This window comes from Arvicanthis niloticus, chromosome 16 (genome assembly GCF_011762505.2).
Source record: "Arvicanthis niloticus isolate mArvNil1 chromosome 16, mArvNil1.pat.X, whole genome shotgun sequence".
Lineage (NCBI taxonomy): Eukaryota > Metazoa > Chordata > Mammalia > Rodentia > Muridae > Arvicanthis > Arvicanthis niloticus.
In genome coordinates this window covers 38,743,142-38,761,658 of record NC_047673.1, presented here as the reverse complement: position 1 = coordinate 38,761,658, position 18,517 = coordinate 38,743,142, and the positions used below count along the sequence as shown (strand labels likewise).

General features: G+C 39.7%; 1 protein-coding gene and 1 pseudogene across 11 annotated transcripts in view; both read left to right on the top strand.

Moving 5' to 3' along the window:
* Tenm3 (teneurin transmembrane protein 3) overlaps window positions 1-18,517 on the top strand; it is a 604,001-nt gene that overhangs the window by 193,935 nt on the left and 391,549 nt on the right. The gene's annotated exons all lie outside the window — the stretch shown is intronic.
* Window positions 12,574-13,857, top strand: LOC117721671 (small ribosomal subunit protein eS27 pseudogene; annotated as a pseudogene).

Here is an 18,517-nt window from a genome sequence, read left to right as displayed (position 1 = left end):
ATTGGGTTCCTATAGTCTGCATCATAAACACTCTTAATCTCTATCAAATGCCCCACATTGAGCCAATTTACCTCGTTCATTCCGAATCTTTGTAGTGTAACCTTTCAATATTATATTAGCAAATTATGTATTAGTTTTATTATTATTATTAATTATGTATCGTGACAAATTTTCAAATATGGGCCATTGCCTCCCACCCCACCTCCCACCCCACCACCACCCCCAGAAAACATGAGGTGAAAACTTTGTAACCTCTAGTTCTCAGTTTGCAATTTCCAACTGGTTGTAAAGACTGGAAAGAAATGTCTCTCTCACACACGGCCTTGGTATTAGTAACTAGAGGAGAATGGGCTTCCTTGGCAGGCTCACAGACCGTGTGCCTAGGAAGAAAGAAAATAAAGAAGGTTGTGTCCTTCATTCCAACCATGGCAGTTAGGGAACAATAGCCAGGCCAGAGCCTCACCTGGAAGCTCTGGACATTTGAGCAGCATCTGGTGAGAGTGAACAGGTCCGCTAAGGGTAAAAAAGAAAGCATCAAAGATGAGATTTTATTAAGTTGAGCAGTGATGACTTCAACTTGGATTCACTCTTTCCTCAAGATTCGGTCGGGATTCCTTTTTAAGCAGCACTGATAATCTGAGACCCCCATGAGGTCCCTTTGAGGAAGAAACAAGAACAAATGAATTGCTGCTATTGATATGAATATGGGCCTCGTTATGTGTTATATATGTGTAATCATAAGAATATTTCAGATTTGTTCATTTATTCTGAAATTTCAGCATTTACTCTGAAGGAGCAAAAATTCATTAACTAATTGCCTTTCCCTCTGGAAAGCACAGTTTTCTGAGGTATACGGTAGCCCTTGGAGCTGTGGGTTGTGACTTTAAAGAAGGGTAATACAGATTTTTTTTTTGTCCTGATGTTAAAAAAAACAAAACAAAACTATGGGTTTTTTTCCCCCACTCTGTGGCTACATCAAGGTAAGCATTAAAATTTGCAATTATATGCAGGTTCTTTCAGTTATTTTAAATTATTTTATTTCATGTGTATGGCTATTTTACATGTGTGTATACCTGTGAGCCACGTGTGTGCCTGGCACCTGTAGAACACAGAAGAGGGCAGCCGATTCCCTGGAAGTGGAGTTAGAGACGGTCGTGAGTCACCCTGTGGGTGCTGGGAATCAAACCTGGGTCCTCTGGAAGAGCAGCCAGTGCTCTTAACCATGGAGCCATCTCTCCAGCCCTGGACAGATCATCTTAATATCTTTATAAGTGATATCCTCAAAACTATTATTTGCTTTCATTTCATTATCTTTAGTCATATATTTCTAATATAAAATTTCAAAAACAATTCAGTCCTGCTCTCCTCAGTAGTTTCATTTACTCTAACTTTAACAGAATATTGATCTTCCAGTTACCGTTCATTGATTTCTGAGTTATTCATTATCTAATTCTGTTCATTTTTATATGGGCTGGAGATGTCAGACAAAATCCTAATTACATACAGGTGTCTCTTTCTGTGTGTGTGTGTGTGTCTGTGTGATAGTCTACAGTATAAAGATTAAAACAAGGAAGAGTGAAGTAAAATAGTAAACCAGAGTGGCACCAGTGGACAACCCAGATGGCTGTATTTTCATTGAGTCTAACATGGGAGTTTGCACTGACTTTTCATCATTGGAAATACTGTGAATGAGGCTGTCTTCCCAGGAAAGGATGCTGTTCAACAACTATGCAAGCTAGATGCCCGATATTCTAGTATAACTTCAAAGAAAAGTTTAGTTACTAACGGGGAGCAGATTTCATTCATTTGTTGGCCAAGAGGCCAACAGTTAGGAGGTGCTAGACCCACTGCGGTGCTAATGCGATTTTGATGGCTGGAGCATCAAAGAGTAAAAGACTTTTGAGACCGCGCCACACACCACTGTTGGGAGAGAGCAGAGATGCAAAACAAGTCATAGAGCGCATTGTTTTTTCCCCTAAACTAACCTCTTTTTGTCAGCCATGGAATTGGCAGTTCCAAAGGTTTAGAGGGGAGAAAATTTCAGTATATGGTGCTTCATTTGGGATTCCAAATTTGGGATATGGGAGAAGTACTCTCTTGACATTACTGGTCTCTGTGGTTATAATCCTTGTTCTATGTCAGCTCCTTGCAAACTGATAAACACTGGATGACAGTGACTTCTAATGACCTGTTAACAGCCACTCCAGCAAGCAAGCCCTCAAAAGGTTACCAAATAAATACGGTAGGCCCCTGGATCAAAAGTGAGAGTACCCATGGTTTTTGGATCATTTTAGGCTTCTTTCCTTTCTCTGATGTATGGCTGAAAGTCCCCACCCCCACCCCTACCTAATTCGTACTATCCAACTTAGCACAGCATCTGCTCTTGGGTTCTGAATATCTGTCTAAATGTCCTGAACAAAGGACTTAGTAGTGTTTTCAAAACATCCATCTTTGTGCCTTTAAGATGTTCTTGTGTGCATCATTTCCCAGGAGTAGCAGCAGGCCCTGCATTTAATCTTTGTCAGCTAGCAGTGTTGGGTGGGGGAAGCTGCCTGAGTGAAGACCTTGGTGGCCAGTGGTCAGATCATCACGTCTGCCCCTCATTCCTGACCATTGTTATCTGTGTCACTCAAGGTCCCAGGCTTTCTTCCATGCCTGCTACTTGGCCAGCTAAACTGCCAGTGATTTGTTAGAGGGTCCCTAATCTCTTTCCTTCTTGTCCTGTCTACTTTTTAATGTTCTGGGGGGCAGTGGGAGGCTGATCTTTGATCGGAAAGATGACCTTCAGTGTCAGGCAACCCCAGGGAAGCTGGGCCTGCTTTCCATCTCACCGTGATTTCAGGGCCTAGAGAGTCTTCTTAGAAGATTTGTTATTTGACCCTGGGCCTCCCAGTTCTGGGACCCCGGGGCAAGTCACTTAACCTTTCTGTGCTATGGTGTCTACCTGGGTAAAATACAAGTACCAGCAGGCAGTACACAGCTCATTGGGATAAGACAATGTTGGGTTTGGATGAGTGTGTATTGTGTCAGAACAGGACTTGGCTTTACATGAGTGTGTTCTGTTTGTTTGTTGTTTTCATTGTTGTTTTGTAAAGATGGGGAATAACATCTTCGGGTGATGATGATAATTAAAAATTAAATGAGTAATATCAAGTGTCTGCCTAGCTTTGGTCCACAATAAATACTCTTCCCTTTCTCCCCTGCTTCCAGTCCATCTCTCCCTTATTCTGCCTCTGTATACAGTAGTCAGGTGTGTCTATGTCTGGTAAGGAGGGGGAAGGGAAGACACATGGCCTCCTCTAATGATCTGCATAGTCTGTAATTTCTGTCACCGTTTATCGACTCTCTTATTTTCATTTGAAACCCCACATCCTTTTCAATTTACAGTAATTAAATGAATGTGCATTGAATTGTGCTGATAATTAGTCTGATGGCTACAGACTTCAAAGGCTTCAGCCTGCTCCTTCTCCTCCTGGCCGAAGGAAATTTCAAAAGTAGTGTTTCCCTCAAAGGCATGTTACTTAGACAGCCAGTCAATTAAAAGCCCGTTTAGCTGATGTTCATCAGTTCACACAATAAAATACATCATTCCCATAAGGCCGTATTTCTCACCTGGAGTCTTAGCACTGCACTTGTTGCGGGACCTTAGTAAAGCCACGCTAATTGTGTGTGATACTGAAGCATTAAGGACTAATTGGACTCACAATAAAGGTATATAACATTAAAGCAGGGTCTTTTTTATGTAGAAGATACTTGCTTCGAATAGCTAGAATATATGATCCAAGGAACCAATTTGACTTGTCTTTGAAATGGGTATCTTTAAGAGCCAACTCTCTATTCATTTGGGAAGAGAAAGCCTAAAAGTTGACTAACTGTTCTTTAAGATGAAAAATAGGCATGTCCTTTAAATCAGGTAAGCCAATGTCACGCCACTGCTTACACCTGTCTCTCAGTAGAGAACTTGAGTTACTTTGGACTCCAAATCACCATTTCAGGTCAAATAGGTTCTCTGGAAGCATAGGCAGAGAAACCCTCTCCCTTTCTGAATAGCCGAAGATAGGTAAGAGAGAAGAAATAGAGGGACCTGTAAGCTAGCCCAGCACCATACATTTTAAAAGAGTTTGGGAGAAACTACAAGTGGCTTTGCAGTAGCCTGTGGTGTCCCCAGCTTGTAATGCTGTGAGTGGTACAGATGCACTTTGCACAGAGGAAACGGTATTTGGATTTTCTGAAGATGATTCCCAGGCACGTCCAGGGTCTGCTCATTAGACTGATTTCATTCCTCTGACTCCACCCACCAGCCTCCTTTGGAAAGGAAATTGATTGTGAAAATTAAGGTGGGATTCCCTTGCTGGATGAAACAAATGCTATTTTCAGTGTTACTTTAATTGTATGAGATTCTGTTACACATACTAAGTTATATTGTGGATGCAAATTCCATTAGGGGCTCTCTTCTGCAGCGTAGTGGTCAATTCTGGCGCGCTCTGCCATTGCAAAGGCTATTTGGTGTTTTATGTCAGTTCTCTAGTGTGTCCCAAGCAGCTAGTGGAGTGTGTTGGGGTGCTCACTGAATCAAGCTCAGAGTTAGGGTGCTGCTTTGCCAACTAGAGTCATGGATTTCCAATACATGAAATAATTGAATTTTTCCTGGGTGGGTATGCATTTATAATTTCAATTGCAACTTTCCAGGCTCTGACTCAAAGCTATCGCTTTGATTTAAAGATAAATATCCTCACCTCATGGGTGGGTATAAGTCACTCTTGAGCACAGAAGTATTAGTTTAAGTAAAAATTTAAAATATGCCAGCTGTGGTGGCACACACCTTTAATTCAAGTACTTGGGAGGCAGAGGCAGGCAGATCTCTAACACACACACACAGAAATTATAAAGACATATTATAATTGCTATTACTTAAATACGTGCGTGCACTTATATAATCCCATCCTATAGATAGGAAATAGATAGAAAATGACTGTTCATAGAGGTCTTGCCATCTCTATTAAACTCATCTCATGTTCTACATGGTTTTGTTACATTTATATAGGAGATAATCTCTCTGTCTTTAAACTTGGAACCTTCTTATAGTGGCAGAGTTAAAATCAAAGTGAAGCATACTAAGCACATATCAAAACTGATGATGTTTGTAAAATTTAGATTTTTGAGTGTGTTTTTGATATCCTTGAGAAATCCCAGTGGTAGCAGTGAGATTGTTTTAATTAATGAATTCAGCAGCAGTGAGTGCTGAATCAGGTTTATGGGTATAATTATCACTGAAATAGAAAAAATAAATGTGAGCGTCATAGAGCCTCGGTTTATTTGCCATTTCGAGTGTAGTCAAGTGTTTGAAGAGCAGCTAACTACTTTTTCTTGTGTGCTATTTAAAGAATAATCTTCTCAAGGCGAGGCATAGTAATTCTGTTTATTAATATCACAGACATGCAGTGCTATGTGTGAAAATCTTGGAGGTTATTTGGTGAAGAGTTTGAACTGTTCAGCTTTACAATACTGTGATTTCCTTAAATGTGTTGGTTGACTTGAGATGGTTTTTCTGTAATGAGCAGTCTGTACATAAAATAAATGCAATGAGCATTTGAATGCATATTGAAATAGATGCAAATGCATATACACTCGAGAAAGGAGCAATTAAGAGTGTCTGATGACTGTTACCTTGGCTTTAAATATTATTATTTTGAGTCACACGGAAACTGCAAATTGAATTAAGTCTAGATGTGACTTATTGATTCTATTTCTTATTTAGCAACTACATCTTCATTCAATGAATAATAAATGCTGACTGTTGTACCAAGCGTTGGGGGAAGCAAAAGTGAGTGAGATGTAGTTCCTGACCTCCAGAAGCTCCCAGCCTAGTTAGACAAATAGGCATGTAGACATGTAATTGGATTTTAATACAGTGAGTGTTCAGACAATAGAATATGCAAAGCAAATGTCAGTCCAGAAGAGATGGTTGCCAGCAAGAGGGACTAGGACAGGAGAGGAGAGACCATCTCATAAAGAATGGGAAGAGCTGATATCAGAACATAAGCTCAGAAGTCCAAGGCAGACAAAACAGTGTGGGAAAACCTGTGTGTTGGCTAGTGTTAGGTCAACTTGTCACCAGCTAGAGTCATTTTGGAAGAGGGAACCCCAACTGAAAAAGTACCACCACCCAATTGGCAAGCCTGTGTTACATGTTGGATTGCCAATTGATAGGAGAAGACCTGGCCGTGGTGGGTTGTACCATTCCTTGACTGGTGGTCCTGGGTGCTGCAAGATAATGGGCTGAGTAAGTCATGAGAAGCAAGCCAGAAGTCAACACTCCTCCACCTTCAGGCTCCTTCCCTGTTTGAGTTCCTGCCCTAACTTTCCTCCGTGATAGATGATGATGTGGTAGTGTAAGCTGAAATCAACTCCCTGACTTTGCTTTCAGTCATGGCGTTTTATTACAGCAATAGAAACCACGAGTGAGACAACATGTGAGACCTGTAGGAACTGTGTCCTAAGTTCTAGGTTGTTTGGTGCCCACAGTGGTTTGAATGACTTCCACAACCTCCAGGGTTGAACATGTGGTCCCCAGTTAGCGGCACTATTTGCGTAGGCTTATGAGCTATGTTCTTGCTGGAGGAGGTATGTCACTAGGAGGCAGGCTTTGAGGGTTCAAAGCCATGTGTCTTTGCCAGTTTGCTCTCTCTCTCTCTCTCTCCTTCCTGTTGGTGATTCAAGATGTAAGCTCTCAACTTCCAGCTTCATCCATCATGCCTCTGCTCTGTCATAACACACATGTATCCCTCTGGAACCATTAAGAAGAACTCATTCTATAAGTTGACTTAGATGTAGTATTTATGAAGTAACACACAGTTCCTGTCACCTATGAGAGCTGAGACGGTACCTGTCACCCCAGCACATAGGAAGAGCTGCTTCATGGAATATGTATTTTGTTCTCCCGGTGATCAAGGAACTGGAAGGGGTTCTGATTAAAAGGATGGTGTTCACATTGGCACATTTTATACAGGACTTTGAAGACAGCATAGTCTGTCTCTTTCCCATGAGAGGTATGGGGTCTTGTTCAGCATGAGGTCTTCCACCCAGTGTCTAAATCTGAAAAAGAAGGCAATATTCCATGTAGACTTTGAGGCCTCTCGGTTTCAGATGAGGTTGGTCCCCCTGATGGTTTATGATCCGGAAGAAGCTTCCCCAGGGTTGCAGTGCTGAAGGGCGTAGAGTCTTTAAGAGATGAGCCCGAGTGCCTGGACCACTGGAGCATCCTTATAACAAGAAGGGTACCTGCTGCAGTGTTAGTTCTAGCTCTCCTCTGATTGGGTTGCTATAGGGTAAGGCTGTGCCCCTCAGTTTCCTCCTCTACACCAAGCCCAGTGTTGGACTTCAGACCCACAAAACCGTGCTCTAAATAACCCCAAAACCTTTTGTTTATAGAGTTCCCAACAGCAGATATTTTGACACAAAGCAATAGACTAATACAGAAGCCAAACATGGATATCAATGACCTGGTTACATAGTATTGAAGTTATCAAAGAAAGAAAACATAAAAGTTAGGATCAAAAACCAGGCAGGAAAGGAGACTCAGTCAATCAAAACAATCAAGATTTCATGATCCAGGAAAAGAGGTCTCTTTCAAAAGGTACCCTTGATGTCAACTATGTTGCTACATAGCTATAAGCCAGCATGTGTGAAGATGATGCAAGAGGATTATGAGTTTGAGGCCACCCTAAGCTATATAAAGAGAATCTCTCAACAAACCCATGTTGTCATATATATATATATATATATATATATATATATATATCATAAAAAGATAATATTCTCTAGTTTTGATGCTGGGTAAATGATGTTTTAATCCCATTTGGAAGTTATGTTATATTATTTGTAATGAAATTAGTCATATCAGGGTCAGGTTGAATTTAAGGTCTTCATGGAATAGTGACACTTAGCAATCTATTGAGCAATTATATATTCCTAGATAATATGCATATTTATGTACATGTAAATAGATATAAATCTATAATTCAGATCTAATTTAACATTTCCATAAAGTCAGAGAAAGTAACAAACTGAATACTTACAAAACAACTTGTATAAATGTATTTTAATTTTAAGCAAATGTTCCTGAGATCAAGCCATATTAAACATACACACACACACACACAACACTGAGAATCAAAAAGCCTAGTTAAAATGGCGCGTCCGAGACAAAAATGAAAATAGACCATTAAGAAAACAGATTGCTGGTTTCTATTTGAGCGCTGCCGGTTTGGGATGTGGTGACGGTTTTGTGAAATAATAATTAAAACTAACCTGCCCCAAATCAAAGCGGTCAGGACAGAGATGTCTGGTGTTTGGAACTGCTTACACACAATGCTACAGTTGAAAAAGAGATCTTACAGTTTTGACGTCGAGCAGATGGAGATTCCTAAGGGATCTGAACGTGCTTCAAATACTAGTTGCTTTAAACTGTGATGCATTTCCGTACAGTGGACTGTGTCCTGGTTCCTCTGTCAGGACCACCACCATGGAGAACACAGAGTGCACACTGTGCTTATGGGTCAGCTGAGCGGTCCAAAGGAGCCTTTTTGGAGTGTAAGGTTTCTGATAATCCTTAGAATTTTTTTTAAAGCATTAGCCACTATTTATAATATTGTAATAACCCAAGTTAATGATTGTATGTGACAGACATGATAAAAGTGGAACCATAAATGTATTTGAGAATAAAACATTATGACTTTTAAAACTCATCCCATTAATCTATTTTGCTTGCTTAGCTCGACCTGGACATTAGACAGGTCGGAGATACAAGATGATTTTAATTAGTCTCTGTTGTTGTATTTATACAGTTTTTTTAAATATGTATGTGTGTTTTTTCTTTTTTCTTTTTTGAGATTATCATATAAATTTGACATCTCTCCCTTTCCATTCCTCCCTCCAGACCTTCCCATATGCCCCTATCCACTTGCTTTCAAATGCAAAGTCTCTGTTTTCATTGTTACTGCACGCATTTACACACACACATACATGCACATTCCTGAATATATCCTGTTCCATCAGCATCTTGTTATTGCATCTATGTTTTGAGGGCTAACCACGTGGCACTGGACAATAAGATGCTGTGCTTTTCCCTGGGGCAGGCGGACCACCTCCCTGCCTCCAAGCTTTCCTCTGATGCCTATAGTTCTTTCTGTAGGGTTGCTGCCCCATACTGCTGTCCTTGTCCACTGCAGCATGTCCCTGTCAGCATTGCCATCCTTGCTCAGCTCATGTCTAGCAGTCATGTTGGAGAGACTGTATGGCTGTAACTTCTGTTGTCACTAGGAGACACAATCCCATAGCAGAGTCCCCAATTTTTGCAGTCTTTCTGACCCCTCTTCTACAATGTTCCCTGAGCCTGGGGTACAGGCATGTTCTGTAGATTTTTCCACTGGGACAGGGCTCTAAAACTCATCATATTAATTGCTTGTGGTTCTCTCTAATGGCATCTGTCTGATACAGAAAGTAGTTCCCTTGAAGAAAGGTGACGATTGCACTTATCTGTGAGTATAAGGACAATGGTTATAACTGTTGTTAAGGATTATGCTGGCTTAGTAAATTAAAGGTCAATGATTCTCTTTCAATAGGTATTTTCAAGAAAAAATTGTGGGCTGGGCAGAGAGCTCAGTAAAAAGCGTGCACTGCTCTTCCAGAAGACCCAAGTTCGGTTCTGAACACTTAGACTAAGTTGCTCAGTACCTATAATTCCAGCTAAAAGAAATGATAACCTCATCTAGCCTTCATGGGCACCTGTATACACAGACAGACAGATAGACAGACAGACCGACAGACTCCTAAAAGAAATAAAATACATCTGTAAAAAAAAAAAAAAAATTTTAATCTTTCTTTTGAACTACAGTCCTTCATGGTATTAGGGGCATGTCTCCAGTAAACTGCTTCTATGATATGATTTAAGGTAATTTATTGATGACTGTCACCATTACATTTGGACTTCTAAGTGTCCCCACAGTAAATTATGTTCCCCACTGTAAATTATATTTTGGAAGGCAGTGTGGAGATGTCCAAATGATAAAATGTTTCACTCAGGAGGAGTAAGTTCTAAAGATCTGCTATAGAATATGGGCACTGCAGTCAGTAACAATGTATTCTATTCTTGAAAACTGACATTTGAGATACTGCATATATGATTAGCTTGATTTACTCATTCTACAATGCATATATTTTAAAATATCATGTGCTCCATTACTTATGTAATTTATATATTCTATATTCTATTATTTGTTAGTTTATATATAAACAAATTAATTAATTAGTTAGAAAAATAAATTATTTTGTAATTACCAGATTAGTCTTAAATCTTTGCCTTTAATCTTATTATTACCACAGAATAAATTCTTAGAGCCCAAGATATTAAAATTTAGGGCTTTTCATTCAGTCTGTCAAGATGACCTGGAAAACAGTTTTTCTCAACTTACACTCCTGTCAACAGTATGGGAAATTGGATTTTCCCATAAGGCATTGACAGGTGTTTCCCGCTTTAGGTTCTTGGCCATTTGGTACAAGAACCAACATCTTACTATTTGTTGGTTATTTTATAAGATGCGCTATCTTTTCCTATATATGTACAGTTTTATATTTTTTGTGAGCATGCCTCTGTTATTTTGTTGAGGTATATGAAGCAATGCATCTTCAAAACCTACCAAAACTGAATGGGAAAGTCGGATTCAAGAGCACAAGGGTATAGAGTCTGCATTTCCCCGCTGTTCACGTGATCCTCCTGACTCAGGTTCAAGTACTAAAGGCCTTTCATCTGCAGTTCGCCGTGGGATTTCTCCTCGCAGAAATGCCATAATGTGGCTCAAACCATAATGAAGAATAGTGACTCCAGCTCCAAGCAGAAAGGAAGTTAGCATGGGACAGATGTGTGGGATCCGGGTCTGCACGACTCTGCCTTGTGTCAACAACTGCACAGTAATCACTAGAGGCTCACGTTACCAAGAAAATCTGTGTTTAATCCAACTCAGAGCAGGCGACTCATTTCTGCAGCTTTATTAAATAAATGAAAAGCTTAAAGCAGGCAAGAGTAACCCTGTGAAGACCTCCATCACTAATGCCTAGCTGTAGGCAGAGATCCACAGAGTGGCTGTGTGATCCTGCATGTGTACACATACTCACAAGTGGATAGAGACAGGGTGCATGTAGGTGGTTTTTCACACTCATTAGAAGTAGTTTTTTGTGTAAGACAACCTTATTAGCCTTTGTATCCGTAAATATTTACAGACTGCCTTGCAAATATTTTCCCCAGTTTCTTATTATTCACATATTTTTTGATAAAAAGAATTTGTGAGAATTTTTTTTAATAGACCCACTTTAATAATCTTTACTTTTGCTTGGAGAAATACATTTTCAAATCTGCTGACCCTTTTAAAACATTTAATATGGTTCAATGTTTAATGTATTGTGTGGTATTGTCATTTATTTCCTATCTATTCTGTCCACTTTCATCAATATCATTAAATTTAATTAGGAAATACTTTATGATGTCTAAGTGAAACATCAATTTGAGGTTTTGCTGTTAACATGGTAAAAACATGAAATAGAATTGCTAAGGTCTGTAAATAGTTTTTGGACACAAAACTCTGGTTTGGTAGTTTCTTACAGGGTTACAGTACCAACTAAAAATAAATATTTTTGGATCATACAAACTTGTAAATTATTACTTTTAAAATATATAGTAGTAAAAAAACAGATTTAAATAGATTTATGGATGTTAGATATCATGTCAAAAGTGGTTATTGAGGTCTATTTTTTTGGTAATAAGCAATCTTTAATCATTTAAAAACAACATATTAAACATAGTTTTGAATATTCTTGTGAGATATTCTTAAGGAACAAAACTATACTTTTAAATTTCAGCCTTCTGGGCTTAAGGATGCTATACTGGACTGTACAAAGAAGAGACAATTAGAAAACAGCACAACCAGATAAAATACAATTGCCAAAGTACACATGGACATGAGAGAGCAAAGAAGATGCAGAAAAGGAAAGTTTTCCAAATGTTTAAGTCGGATCAGGATGTTAGAAGGTAGTCAAACAGTAGTATATGCTCATTTAAACAAAACAACACTCAAACACATGCCTGGAGAGGACAGGGGATGTTACTTTGCCTGTGTAAGGAAACTGCAATAGACTTTGGGGGAAACAACAAGACATTAAAGTTGATAGTTAAACTGGGTGTGGTAATGAATGCCTTTAATCTCTGTACTGGAGAAACTGAGACAATGTTTGTGAATTGGAGGCCAGCATGACCTACAGTTGAGTTTTAGGCTAGCCAGGGCTGGTGAGACCCTGTCTCAAACAAACAAGCAAAGCCAACAAACACAAAAGTGCTGATGTTTAAAAGTTGATACTTAAATGGAATCTGCTTCCAAAGGGCCATAGATGCCATGCCGAAAGGCCCAACCCGATATTGTCCCAGTGTGTAGTCTGGAGCAATCCATGTCCTTGCTCAGAGTTGGCATACGCTGAATGCTGACTGGAACTTGAAATCGAGAAGCCAGGAAGGTGATAGAAGTGATGAAGAAGAAGGCGTGTGGGCAAGGCTCTACAAGTGAGGGGACAGGAAGAAGGTAAGGATTACTAGCCTAGCTTTGGCCAAAAATCAGAGAAAAATGAAGCAATAGAAAAAAGATGAAGAATAGTAAAATACTACATAAAATGTTGTCACCTGAGTAATGGCATGAGGTCACAGTAGGTAAAAATTCACATCCAAGTCTATCTAACAGTATACTGATAGGAGATTTTTACAAGGCAGCTCGAATAAGCCAGGAAGTGGTGGCACACACCTTTGAGCCCAGCAGTTGAGAGGCAGAGGCAGGCAAATCTCTATGAGTTCAAGGCCAGACTGATGTACAGAGCTAGTTCCAGGACAGCCAGGCCTACACACACACACACACACACACACACACACACACACACACGCACGCACGCACGCACACATATACACACACATACACATACAGACACACATACATACATACATACACACACACATATACACACACATACACACACATATACATACACACATACACATGTAAACACACACACACGTCTTGAAAAATCAGAGGGGTAAACAGACAACAAAAATAAGTGTAAATAAAAATATAAAGAAAGTATCACCATTTAGTTGTAGAAGTGAATGAACTGTGAACATTAGCAGAGCCCGTCTAGATTCAAAATAAAGACATCTTCATGTTTCTAGAATCATCCCTCAGAACTAGGCACTCTGATTGCTCAGCATCCAGTAAGAACACTCTCCGCAGTCCTTCAGTTCCAGTCCACAGAAGCCAACATCCTGACGTGCACGCATATTCGCCTCCCTTTAGAGTAAGAACCTAGAGATTGCAGAATGGAATCTGAGAGTATTTGGTTCCCAAGCATTTTACTTGCTCCCCCCCACCACCACCCATCTCAAAACCACTATAACCAGATTATCCTGTGTGATTGTTGAGTAAATCATCTCCCCTTTCTACTTGAGACTCTCAACTCAAGATTTAAGATTTAAGGCAGACCTTTCTGGAGTTACAGCCACCCTACGAGACTGTACCTCTCACAAAGGATCTCCTTCGTCCTCTCCAGAAGAGGAGAAGAAGAAACACAAGAAAAAGTGCCTGCTTCAGAGCCCCAATTCCTACTTCATGAATGTAAAAATGCCCAGGATGCTATAAAATCATCACGGTCTTTAGCCATGTACAAACAGTAGTCTTGTGTGTCTGCTGCTCCACTGTCCTGTGTCAGCCTACAGGAGGACAAGTAAGGCTGACAGAAGGATGCTCCTTCAGGAGGAAGCAGCACTGAAAGCGCCTGATTCAAGAAGAGTTGGAACCATCACAATAAATAAATGTGAAATAATCACATTTCAGAGATTGTGTGTGTGTGTGTGTGTGTGTGTGTGTGTGTGTGTGTGTGTGTGTGTGTGACAGTTGAGTTATGCAAGCCACCCGAGGTGTCCTCATGCTGACCAGTGCTTCTTGGTTTCATAAAGACAGAGGACTGTGTCTGAACTGGCTCAGGTTAGCAGTGGCATTGGAAGGTCTACAGTTAACTTAGACTGTCATCGTTTCTAGGTTTGCATTTGCTTCCTGTTTATTCTAAAACAGTAAGAGACACATGCAGAGAGTCAGAGCAGAATGCCTTCTGTGGCATGCCACGCTCTATGATGTGTTGTCCAGACTAATCTCTTGCTAAGGGGTAAGAGTGGGGAGGAGATGTGTGTGCAGGGCAGTGGGATGATGTCTGCTTCTTCAGTGTTTCAAGTAATTTGGTGGAATCTGTAGTTCTCTGATGAATTGACAGCTCTCAGGCAAGATATATTTTCCTGAAAAAAAAAAAAAAGTACACAAGAAAGGATTTGGAGCTTCAGTTGAGCTTTTTATGAGATATGTCTTTTTTAAAAAATTGAATTATTTTAGAATTTTATACATGTATTCTGTATTTATATTATTTTCACCCTGCCCTCTCCTGCTTTAAAATCCTCCCATGTTCCACCTCCAATGTCCTCTCAAATTTATGATTTTTTTCTATAGTTAGTACCTTCATATATACACACATACACACACACACATGTACATACAGAGAGTTTATTTAATGTTCCTCATATGTACTTATATTTAGGGGTGACCACTATGTAGGTCTTATTTAGGCAACCTTATTGTTGAGATCTCACAAGTGCAGCATCTGTGCTATCTGCAGAAGACACTATTGAGCCACAGAAATTCTGGCCCATGGTTCTTAGATTCTTTCTGCCCCTTCTTCCTTGATGTCTTCTCAGCCTTAGGCCAAGCGTTGTGTTGTATATGTCTCAACTCACACTGGGCATGGGATTGTCACATATGCTCTGGATTCTGACCAGTTTTAACAGCCTTCATTTGCTGGGGGGGAGGGGGGGAAAGCTGTGTTGATGGGTGAGAGCTACACTTACCTAAAATCATCATGGTTTCATTTTTCTTGACTGCTAGATTGAATTCTTGTGTATTTTGTTTCATTATCCATTCATCAGTTGAACAACATGGAGGCTGTGTTTATTTCTTAGCTAGTGTAAATAAGGTGGCAATGAACATGACCAAGCAAGTCTCCCTGTGGTTGAATCCTGGATCCTCTGGGCATGTGCCAAGGAGTGGTCTAGTTGGATGGATCTTTTGATAGATCTGCTTTTAGTTGCTTTTAAGTTGCCTTGCAGGTATCTTGTCATAGTCACAAAAAAGTAGCTAACAAGCTTACACACACCCCAGCTCCTCTGCAGTGGAATGTCCGCTAATCTGTACAGGAAGAGAGTGTAGCTCTCCTCAGAGAAGTGACAGACATTTCGGTGAGACCAAAAGAGGTTCATGTATGCCGTGAGTGTCACCATGAGTGTCTGTGTGACTGAATTTACTTTACACTCCTTAGTTTAAACCATTGCCCTACCACATTAAGACAATTGTTTTAGAAACACAGTGGCTGGCGTTAACTTGACTAGAAGCTTCTTATTCCAGCTTTATAATGAATGCACTGCTTTACCTACAGTCTGTGACTCTGATGTCCCTCAGATCCTTACCTTGTTGTGGAACTTTTTAAAAATGTGTTCATGTGGGGTAAGATGACTAACCTAACCTTGCCAAGCCTTCTCTTGAGGATATGCCTCAAGAGGAAGTCAAAATGGGTCCAGTTAAGTCAAGATGTGACAATTACAAAAGAAAGGTCTCACACACTAACCAAGACGGTAAGAAAGCCAGGTTGATTTTGGCATCAGTGAAGCATCTTTTGTTTCTGTGTCTCCAAATACTTGCTGCATTGTACAAAATGCCCCTATGGCCTTTGTACTAATGTGGTGTCACTAATATTTACCAAGTTCTATCTTTCATTTGTTCTAACTTTCCAGCTACATCCCCGAGTCATTTCAGTGCTGTATGTTTCAACATATGTATGTATGTATTCAGGCAAATAGTAAAATGTTTATGCTATTTTATACATTTAGAAAAATGTGCTTAGTAGTCTATGCAGAAAGAAGTTCCTAGCTGAACACTTCCAAGCAAGCATTCCAGCTAATAGATGGTTTTAAAGTCTTTGACTTTACCCAAATACTTCAGCCATTTTTTTTTTCTATTTTTTAAGACCAGGGTCTCATGGAGTGTGGGCTGTTCTTGATCTCTCTATGTGGCTGGGGGTGACCTTAAATTTCTGATCCTCCTATCTCCATCTCCTGAGTATTCAATTACAGGCATCTGCTACCACACCCAGTTCATGCTGTGCTGGGGATTGAACCCAGGGTTTCTGGCATAAGGCAAGCACCACTAAGCCTTATCTCCATCTTAGTCAACCTTTAAAAAAAAAACAAAAACATAATCTAGCCCACTTAAGGACAAAAAACAAAGTCAATAACATTTTTTTCTTCTGCTTCCACAATCTTCTCAAAGAAAGATTAACTGCAGAACATATTGTTTTCTTTAACTGTGGACATACTTGATTTCCATACGTGATTCATTTCTTCTCCAAATTTCTTCACATATTATTATGAGTGACTTTCTTGAGATACTACAGGCTCTCAAAACACAATCTGGCTCAGTTTATTATTTTACTGGAAGAATATTCATGCAATCACTAGTTTGTTTCTAGCAGAATGATGCCTGAAAATCAGTTCTGCTTTTTTGTTTCCCATGAGACCTGCTGAGTGATTGACACTCATAATCCCAAGGCCTGGTGTTACTTATCTCCCCGGATTGTGAGATGTTAGTCATCTTCCTCATATGGAAGCCTGACAACACACCACAGAAACAGATAGCATGGCTTCTCAGAACTAACCTGTTTCTGGGTTTACTTAGAAAATCTCCTCTGCTTTTTACCCTAATGTATTGGTTTTAAGTGGAGAAATCTGATCCTTGGACTTCATATTGTGATCTTTCTGGCCCAAGAGAAGTGAGTCTCTGATTCTTGTTTTCCCTAAACACTGTCAGCCTGGGATTCATTTCTTCATCAATGGTTCCTACCTCTGAGCCTTTTTCATTTAACTTTCCCCTCAATTTGTATAGGCTCCTTAATCTCAGAAGCTGTCAAAACTCTTCCTTTGCTTGAGCCATCCAGATGTCTTGTAGAGTGATGTCACTTTCTGGTGGGCCTAGTGACCTGAGTTTATGGTCACACATTGTATTGTGATGTCCACAGATATGTGCACATACACACATGCACACACACAATCATACACACAGTAAACAAGCAGGCAACCAAATAAATCGATATAAAAAATTCTCCTCAAGTTTGCTCACACACAGTCATGCACAAGCGTTCAACTCTTAATGTTTGTTCCACATTCTCTCTCATCTCTTTAAAAACGGGAGATTTAATAACATTTCTACTAACATTTTAAAAGGGAGCTCATTAGCATATATGTATTGCCTGTAATAGTGTGTTTCATTATATAATTTTTATAGATGCATATAATGTATTTTTATCATATTTGTTCTCATTACGCTTTTTTGGTCCCATCTTACCAAATAGTTCCTTCTGCTTTGATGCGGTTTTTTGGTCAATAAACAAGTAAGATTAGTTGAGGTTACTTATAGGAGCATGGATAAGGGGTTATTTATAGGTGCACAGACAACTTACCAGTGGCTTTGCCACTGAAGGAAACATCTTTCCCTCTTTCAGCAAATCATCAGAGACCTAGAAATCCTCGGGGAGGGGCAAAGCTTCACCACCATGACAGGATGGTGAATGGCTCAATTCTGTGAGGTCTTGGGCAGTTAATCATAACAAAAGTACTCTTAAATCTATGGTATATCTTAACAAGATGTTAAAAGAAGCAAGCAGAGTCTGCATCCTCAAAACTTCTTTCCATGATCAAGTTCATGTTGATGGCCCTTTTATTCAAAGTTGATCTAAAGTAGTATCGTGGCCTTTCTGTAATGATCAAAAGTTTCTTCTATAGCCCAGCAGAGATGGTGTGCACCTTTAATTCCAGCCCCTGGGGGACAGAGGCAGACAGATCTATGTGAGTTTGAGGCCAGCCTGGTCTACAGAGTGAGTTCCAGGACAACCAAGGCTACACAGAGAAACCCTGCCTCAAAAAACCCAAAGAACTACTATTATTGGTTTCTGTTTTTTAAAAAAATTTGCCCATATATTCTTTGTAATTTCAACTTCTATTTTTTTTTTTTTAACAATTCTCCACAAAATTATTATTGATGACTGGATAAGAACTTTCTCAATTTTCTTCTTGTAGTTTCCCATTTCCCCAACTTAATGAATCCACCTTTGAATGTTTATTTTCTTATTTATTTTACAGTCATCTGATCCTCTTCCCCTGGTACTGTCATCCTAAGTTTCTTTGAAACTGGAGTATCGAAGTGCGTGTTTCTTTTAACTCACAATTTTTAAGCGATGAGTTCAGATCTGAAAGGAAGACTCAGATGGCTTCCGAATCAGATTTTTTCACACCCTGAAAGCCAATTCAGGTTTAAAGAGAGATGGGTTTAAAGGAAGG